Raw genomic sequence first — 8,112 nt, 5'->3', positions numbered from 1 at the left:
CTCTGTTCTCTGTTGTCCATGTGCATGGTCCTGTCCCCTACCTCTTGCTTTCTATGGATTGTTGTGCTGCACTCCCGTCCCGCATGCCCTGTGTGGTGTATTGTGCTGCTGCAAACCCTGATGCCTGCCCTGCAGGGTCAGTTTGGTGCACCTCTCCATGTCCCTCCTGTGCTCTGTTATCCAAGTCCATGTCCCTACCCCATTTCCTTCCATGATCCAATGTACCATACTTGCGAACATTTTGAACTTGGTAAGAGGGAGATTTTGAAAAAGACTGGGATATTGATTTTCCCTTTTGAGTTACATTGAAAAAGAGGAGATTGTAGACAGGAGACAGATCAAATAAAGCCCATTTGAGCTTAAAAACATTGGACGTTTCCTGGCTGAATCGGGTCTGTTGGCATGTATGGTTTTACTACCATTGCCTCTTCCTTCCGCCCACAATGGTCTATTACATTGCCACAGCCTCTCTTGCAAGTCCTGTATTGTTGGTTTGTTGCCCCTGCCCCCCTTTCCACTGCCCTCCATAGTCTGTTGTGCTGCCACGGCCCTTCCTGCCTGCTCAGTGTGGTTAAATTGTTGCCTTTACACCCTCCTACCTGCCTTCAATTTTCAGAGTCTGTGCCCCTGGCCTCTGCCTCTCAACAGTATTCTAATGAACAACTAGATTGCTAACATTCTATATTTATTACAAAAGTGTGGAACGCCTGACGTCATCTTGATGTAATCAAAACTGTAATACCTAGAGCATTTGCTTTAGAAATTACATATATGAGAGGGTCTTATTGGCATCAAAATTATGGTTAGTGCTCTAAAAGACTAAAATAAGGACATATTTTCTGAGTTTTCAAATAGCGACAAAGCACTTTTAAATTATTTGTTACCTTTATGTTTTTTTATCCAGTTGACCACTTGATTAAATGTTGCACTTAGGGGAGAGGATGTGGTGTTACTTCCAGAACTGCAGACTTTGCAACTGGGGAACCAGGTTGGAGTTTCTGCTTCAGCTCGACATTCTGTGATTCTGGTCAAATCACTTAGTCTCCCCATGTCTACAACCAAAATGAATTTGTTCTTGTGTGATGTAACCAATACTCATGTAAAGCACTCCAATACCTGACACGTCTGCACTATATAACACTGCAAAAACACAAAATAATAAGTGTTTTGCACACTTCTGTCATTGGGCTATATTTGGGCTACATCTGGGTGATTTTGGGCTACATTTGGGCTCTTTTGTCTCCGGTGGCCATCTTGGGAGATTTATTTGTTATGAAGTTTCCTAATTTCCTCATGTACTGCAGTCTCCTCAGTAGGAAATGCTTTCAGTTTTTTTACTTTGATTCCATCATGAAGGTATTGAGATATGTCACACATTTGCCATAAATTCTGAATGTTAGCACTCTAGTTGCTCATTAGATCACTGTAGTAAAACTAATGTTCACCATGGAAGTCTGCTCCTGGTATTAAAAGTGCATGTTTCAGTCTGCATGTCAGAATTTTTTAATGAAATAGAAGAGGATTTGAGAAGCCACTCAAAATGTGCCCTCATTTTCTTTCTTCAGCATTAATCATAATTTCTATGGCAAAATGAACCCCCTCATTGTGTTCCTTTTTAAATTAAATGTTTTAAGTGTTACCAGTTTATTCCAATCAAGATAGCTTCAGGTGTGACATACTTTTGTCATAATGAAGACAGTAAGCGCTCTAGTTGTTTTTAAGAACACTCTGGCACATTCTGTCATTGGGCTATACTTGGGCTACATCTGGGTGATATTTGGGCTTACATTTGGGTTCTTTTGTCTCTGGTGACCATCTTGGGAGACTTATTTGTTATGAAGTTTCCTAATTTCCTCATTTACTGCAGTCTCCTCAGTAGGAAATACTTTCAGTTTTTTACTTTGATTCCATCAAGAAGGCATTCAGATGTCTCACACATTTGCCATAAATTCAGAATGTTAGCACTCTTTTTGCTCATTAGATCACTGTAGTAAAGCTACTGCTCACCAGGGAAAACTGCTGCTGGTATTGAAAGTGCATGTTTCAGTCTGCATGTCAGAATTTTTTAATGAAATAGAAGAGGATTTGAGAAGTCACTCAAAATGTGCCCTAATTTTTCTTTCTGCAGCACTAATCATACTTTTTATGGCAAAATGAACCCCCTCATTTTGTTCCTTTTTAAATTAAATGTTTTAAGAGTTACCACTTTAATCCAAGCAAGATGGCTTCAGGTGTGCCATATGTTTATCATAAGTAGGACTGTTAGCGCTCTAGTTGTTCTTTGGAACACTCTGGGAAGCTGCAGTAGAACACAGAGGAATCAACTGACAGTCTCTGCCCTTGTTGGATGTACATGTTTTACTGAGAATGTCAGACTTCATTCTCACATGACTGAGAAAGATAATGTGAATTTACAGAAAATAAGCTCTCAGTTTAGCTTATAGATCACCTTCCAAACCTCTGTGGGAAAAGCATGAGAAAATATTTTTCTCTCAATCATGATATCCCAGCAGAAGGCTTTTTCACATGGTGAAATCACCTTAGAACATACCACAATTCCTAAAATGAGTATGGTACCATCAACAAATGATTTATAATGTAACTAAAGTCTTAAAACCTTCTATTAACTGCAATGCTTTTTAATGAGGTGCTATCATGTATTTTGGTCCCAAGATGGCTGCCAACACTTCTTGGCTGAAGTGCTGACAGCCAATCAGATCTCAGGATGAGATGTGTGGTTAGGCTCCGCCCATATATATATATGATTTTACTTTTGATTTTCTCAGGAACTACTGAACAGATTGACACCAGACCTGCAAAAGGCACTTCCCTGACCTGAGGACTACCTCTCTGCCAAATTTCAAGTAATTCTGTTCAGCCGTTCGGGCTGTACCTTGGACTAAAGGTCCCTATGGAAAATTGCATGGGGAAAACGCGTTTTGGGACCCCCCTTTTTTCTCAGCCCCCGCTTGACGAATCCCCCCGAGACTTTCAGGGTAGGAGCAGAGCGGAGCGCCCCACCTATTTTGAGAAATTCGCGAGGATTCTGATTGGCTCTTAGATCTTAGTAAACATTCGAATCGGCCGAAACCAGGAAGCGGCGGCCGCCATTTTGTGTATTTCACTCTGAAAAAAAAGAGTGAAAACAAGGAAAGGGGGCAATGAGGAGAGTTACAGACCCCCTAACAATTGTAAGGGGGTCAAAGAAGGACAGAAAAGTACAAAAAAAACATTTATTGATTTTAAAAAAAATCACGGGGTACGCGTACGGTAAGCTCACGGTAAGCGTACGGTAAAAAAAATAAAAATAAATAAATGAAAATCAGATTTAAGAGTTTAGAAATTAGGGAGCTCTAAAAAGAGCTGTTGTGTTTATGGAGTCATTTTTTTAGTGGTACCTACAAGTAAGTACCGATGCAGAGTCTAAGGTTCAAGAGGAAGACTCTGTTCCCTTCATCATTGAAGTGCACACCATCTCCTCTATAAATGTCTTGCATGTCGTAACGCAAGTTGTTGTGGTAAATGGCACCCATACCATAGTCACGGAGGAAAGCAGAAACAGATTTGTTGACGTGCTTTCTTGCTTTGTCAATCTGTGGACAGAAATGATTGGACCAGTTCCATTTTTGCCTTTGGCATATGTTGGAAAACACAAAGGCAGTTTTAGGGAAAAGTGTAAACAGTTGTGCAAAGGTGTCCTTCATAAGCATTTCCAGACCTACCCCAGTCAAAGTGCCTAGGTCATTGCCACCACAGTGCACTATTATGAGGTCAGGGTGTTGGATTTGCATGAAGGATTTCACCAATGGCATCAATTGGTGCCACTTTAACCCTCTCTGACCAATCCATTTAATGTCTACATTTGGCAAAGCAAGGTCTCTCACCATATCTGTTTTCTCTGCAAACTTTTCACTCCAGAAGACATAGCTGTGCCCTACAATCCACACTGTGAACATCTTCAAAGGAGAACTGGATGCACTCAGGAGGTGTCTTTCAGTAGAATGGCAATATGAAAAGAAAGACAGTTTGGAAATGGAGGCATACATATTTTTTACAAAACAAAAAGAACTGATTGGCTGTTTCATACCATTCTAGAAAAAAAACTAGGCTGTATGTGAAAATTAATAGAAGCATGTTTTGTATTGGTACAAAAAAATGTGTAACCAAAGAACAGTACTATGGATTTGCAGTTAGGTTTGAAAAGTCAAGCACTCTTGCTCTGTGGAATTGAAACATTGTGTGTCGAACTTCTGACCTAACTGCACACAGCAGTGTTCCATGAGCTGTTGCTATGGTAGCAGGCAGAAGTCAAGTTGGGGGAAGGGTACTAGGCAGAAGTCAAGTTGGGGGCAGGGTACTTTTGGAAAAGGGTTGGTTTTCAACCAATAGAAATGTGTCATTACATTTGAAAAAAAGGGGGAAGCACTGAGATTTGAAACTTACATGTATATGTGTGGAAAAATAGAGGGAAAGTTTGCCATTATCTGGTTCTGCTGAGAGGAGAGAGGTGTACAGAACAGAGATCCTGGCTCTGATAATCTGCTGTTTGAGTGACACATTTCTTTCACAACTAACTAATTTTAAAGGTGAGTTTACAGTTTGAGAGGGGATGTATGTGGTAACTTAAGAAATGAATAATAGAAATGGGAATTGTTTTTGTTGTAGTTACACATGGTGGATTCATAATGTGTCAGTCTGTAAAAGAGATTTTCACTTGGCCCGAAAAAAAAAGAGCAGTAAGTGTGCTTTCAAATTGGCAAAGAAATTTCGTTTTGGCACTAATGTGAAAACATGACTGTGTGTGCATAGAAGAATTATAGGCAGAAATGTATTGCGTCTTGCTCTGGTGATTTCACAGTTGCAGTAGATGGAAAAGAGGAGCGAATTTTTGGGGGAAGAAGCAGAGGTTTAGCACACACCCATGTGCTTGCCATGTATAGTCATGCACAGTAATTAGAAGCGAGTGGGGTTTTCAGGTTTAAGTCTGTAATGCAAATACATTCAGCATCACTAAGGCTGGTTGCCCCTGCTGGAGTGTAGGCAGTCACAGAGAATACACACGGTGGTGGTCTGAAAAAAAAACTGCTTGGACATGTGCATTTAAATAAATTAAAAAAAAAGGTTTCAGAATGTGTCAGTCTGTAAAAGTGATTTCAAATTGAAAAAAGAGATATACACTTGCCCCCGAAAAAAAAAGAGCAGTAAGTGTGCTTTCAAATTGGCAAAGAAATTTCGTTTTGGCACTAATGTGAAAACATGACTCTGTGTGCATAGAAGAATTATAGGCAGAAATGTATTGCGTCTTGCTCTGGTGATTTCACAGTTGCAGTAGATGGAAAAGAGGAGCGAATTTTTGGGGGATGAAGCAGAGGTTTAGCACACACCCATGTGCTTGCCATGTATAGTCATGCACAGTAATTAGAAGCGAGTGGGGTTTTCAGGTTTAAGTCTGTAATGCAAAAACATTCAGCATCACTAAGGCTGGTTGCCCCTGCTGGAGTGTAGGCAGTCACAGAGAATACACACGGTGGTGGTCTGAAAAAAAAACAGCTTGGACATGTGCATTTAAATAAATTTAAAAAAAAAGGTTTCAGAATGTGTCAGTCTGTAAAAGTGATTTCAAAGTGTAAAAAGAGATTTTCACTTGGCCCGAAAAAAAAAGAGCAGTAAGTGTGCTTTCAAATTGGCAAAGAAATTTCGTTTTGGCACTAATGTGAAAACATGACTCTGTGTGCATAGAAGAATTATAGGCAGAAATGTATTGCGTCTTGCTCTGGTGATTTCACAGTTGCAGTAGATGGAAAAGAGGAGCGAATTTTTGGGGGAAGAAGCAGAGGTTTAGCACACACCCATGTGCTTGCCATGTATAGTCATGCACAGTAATTAGAAGCGAGTGGGGTTTTCAGGTTTAAGTCTGTAATGCAAATACATTCAGCATCACTAAGGCTGGTTGCCCCTGCTGGAGTGTAGGCAGTCACAGAGAATACACACGGTGGTGGTCTGAAAAAAAAACAGCTTGGACATGTGCATTTAAATAAATTTAAAAAAAAGGTTTCAGAATGTGTCAGTCTGTAAAAGTGATTTCAAAGTGTAAAAAGAGATTTTCACTTGGCCCGAAAAAAAAAGAGCAGTAAGTGTGCTTTCAAATTGGCAAAGAAATTTCGTTTTGGCACTAATGTGAAAACATGACTCTGTGTGCATAGAAGAATTATAGGCAGAAATGTATTGCGTCTTGCTCTGGTGATTTCACAGTTGCAGTAGATGGAAAAGAGGAGCGAATTTTTGGGGGAAGAAGCAGAGGTTTAGCACACACCCATGTGCTTGCCATGTATAGTCATGCACAGTAATTAGAAGCGAGTGGGGTTTTCAGGTTTAAGTCTGTAATGCAAAAACATTCAGCATCACTAAGGCTGGTTGCCCCTGCTGGAGTGTAGGCAGTCACAGAGAATACACACGGTGGTGGTCTGAAAAAAAAACAGCTTGGACATGTGCATTTAAATAAATTTAAAAAAAAAGGTTTCAGAATGTGTCAGTCTGTAAAAGTGATTTCAAAGTGTAAAAAGAGATTTTCACTTGGCCCGAAAAAAAAAGAGCAGTAAGTGTGCTTTCAAATTGGCAAAGAAATTTCGTTTTGGCACTAATGTGAAAACATGACTCTGTGTGCATAGAAGAATTATAGGCAGAAATGTATTGCGTCTTGCTCTGGTGATTTCACAGTTGCAGTAGATGGAAAAGAGGAGCGAATTTTTGGGGGAAGAAGCAGAGGTTTAGCACACACCCATGTGCTTGCCATGTATAGTCATGCACAGTAATTAGAAGCGAGTGGGGTTTTCAGGTTTAAGTCTGTAATGCAAATACATTCAGCATCACTAAGGCTGGTTGCCCCTGCTGGAGTGTAGGCAGTCACAGAGAATACACACGGTGGTGGTCTGAAAAAAAAACAGCTTGGACATGTGCATTTAAATAAATTTAAAAAAAAGGTTTCAGAATGTGTCAGTCTGTAAAAGTGATTTCAAAGTGTAAAAAGAGATTTTCACTTGGCCCGAAAAAAAAAGAGCAGTAAGTGTGCTTTCAAATTGGCAAAGAAATTTCGTTTTGGCACTAATGTGAAAACATGACTCTGTGTGCATAGAAGAATTATAGGCAGAAATGTATTGCGTCTTGCTCTGGTGATTTCACAGTTGCAGTAGATGGAAAAGAGGAGCGAATTTTTGGGGGAAGAAGCAGAGGTTTAGCACACACCCATGTGCTTGCCATGTATAGTCATGCACAGTAATTAGAAGCGAGTGGGGTTTTCAGGTTTAAGTCTGTAATGCAAATACATTCAGCATCACTAAGGCTGGTTGCCCCTGCTGGAGTGTAGGCAGTCACAGAGAATACACACGGTGGTGGTCTGAAAAAAAAACAGCTTGGACATGTGCATTTAAATAAATTTAAAAAAAAAGGTTTCAGAATGTGTCAGTCTGTAAAAGTGATTTCAAAGTGTAAAAAGAGATTTTCACTTGGCCCGAAAAAAAAAAGAGCAGTAAGTGTGCTTTCAAATTGGCAAAGAAATTTCGTTTTGGCACTAATGTGAAAACATGACTCTGTGTGCATAGAAGAATTATAGGCAGAAATGTATTGCGTCTTGCTCTGGTGATTTCACAGTTGCAGTAGATGGAAAAGAGGAGCGAATTTTTGGGGGAAGAAGCAGAGGTTTAGCACACACCCATGTGCTTGCCATGTATAGTCATGCACAGTAATTAGAAGCGAGTGGGGTTTTCAGGTTTAAGTCTGTAATGCAAATACATTCAGCATCACTAAGGCTGTTTGCCCCTGCTGGAGTGTAGGCAGTCACAGAGAATACACACGGTGGTGGTCTGAAAAAAAAACTGCTTGGACATGTGCATTTAAATAAATTTAAAAAAAAGGTTTCAGAATGTGTCAGTCTGTAAAAGTGATTTCAAATTGAAAAAAGAGATATACACTTGCCCCCGAAAAAAAAAGAGCAGTAAGTGTGCTTTCAAATTGGCAAAGAAATTTCGTTTTGGCACTAATGTGAAAACATGACTCTGTGTGCATAGAAGAATTATAGGCAGAAATGTATTGCGTCTTGCTCTGGTGATTTCACAG

Source organism: Triturus cristatus, chromosome 7 (assembly GCF_964204655.1).
Source record: "Triturus cristatus chromosome 7, aTriCri1.1, whole genome shotgun sequence".
Lineage (NCBI taxonomy): Eukaryota > Metazoa > Chordata > Amphibia > Caudata > Salamandridae > Triturus > Triturus cristatus.
The sequence above is the reverse complement of the archived record's forward strand: the minus strand, read 5'-3'. Positions refer to the sequence as shown.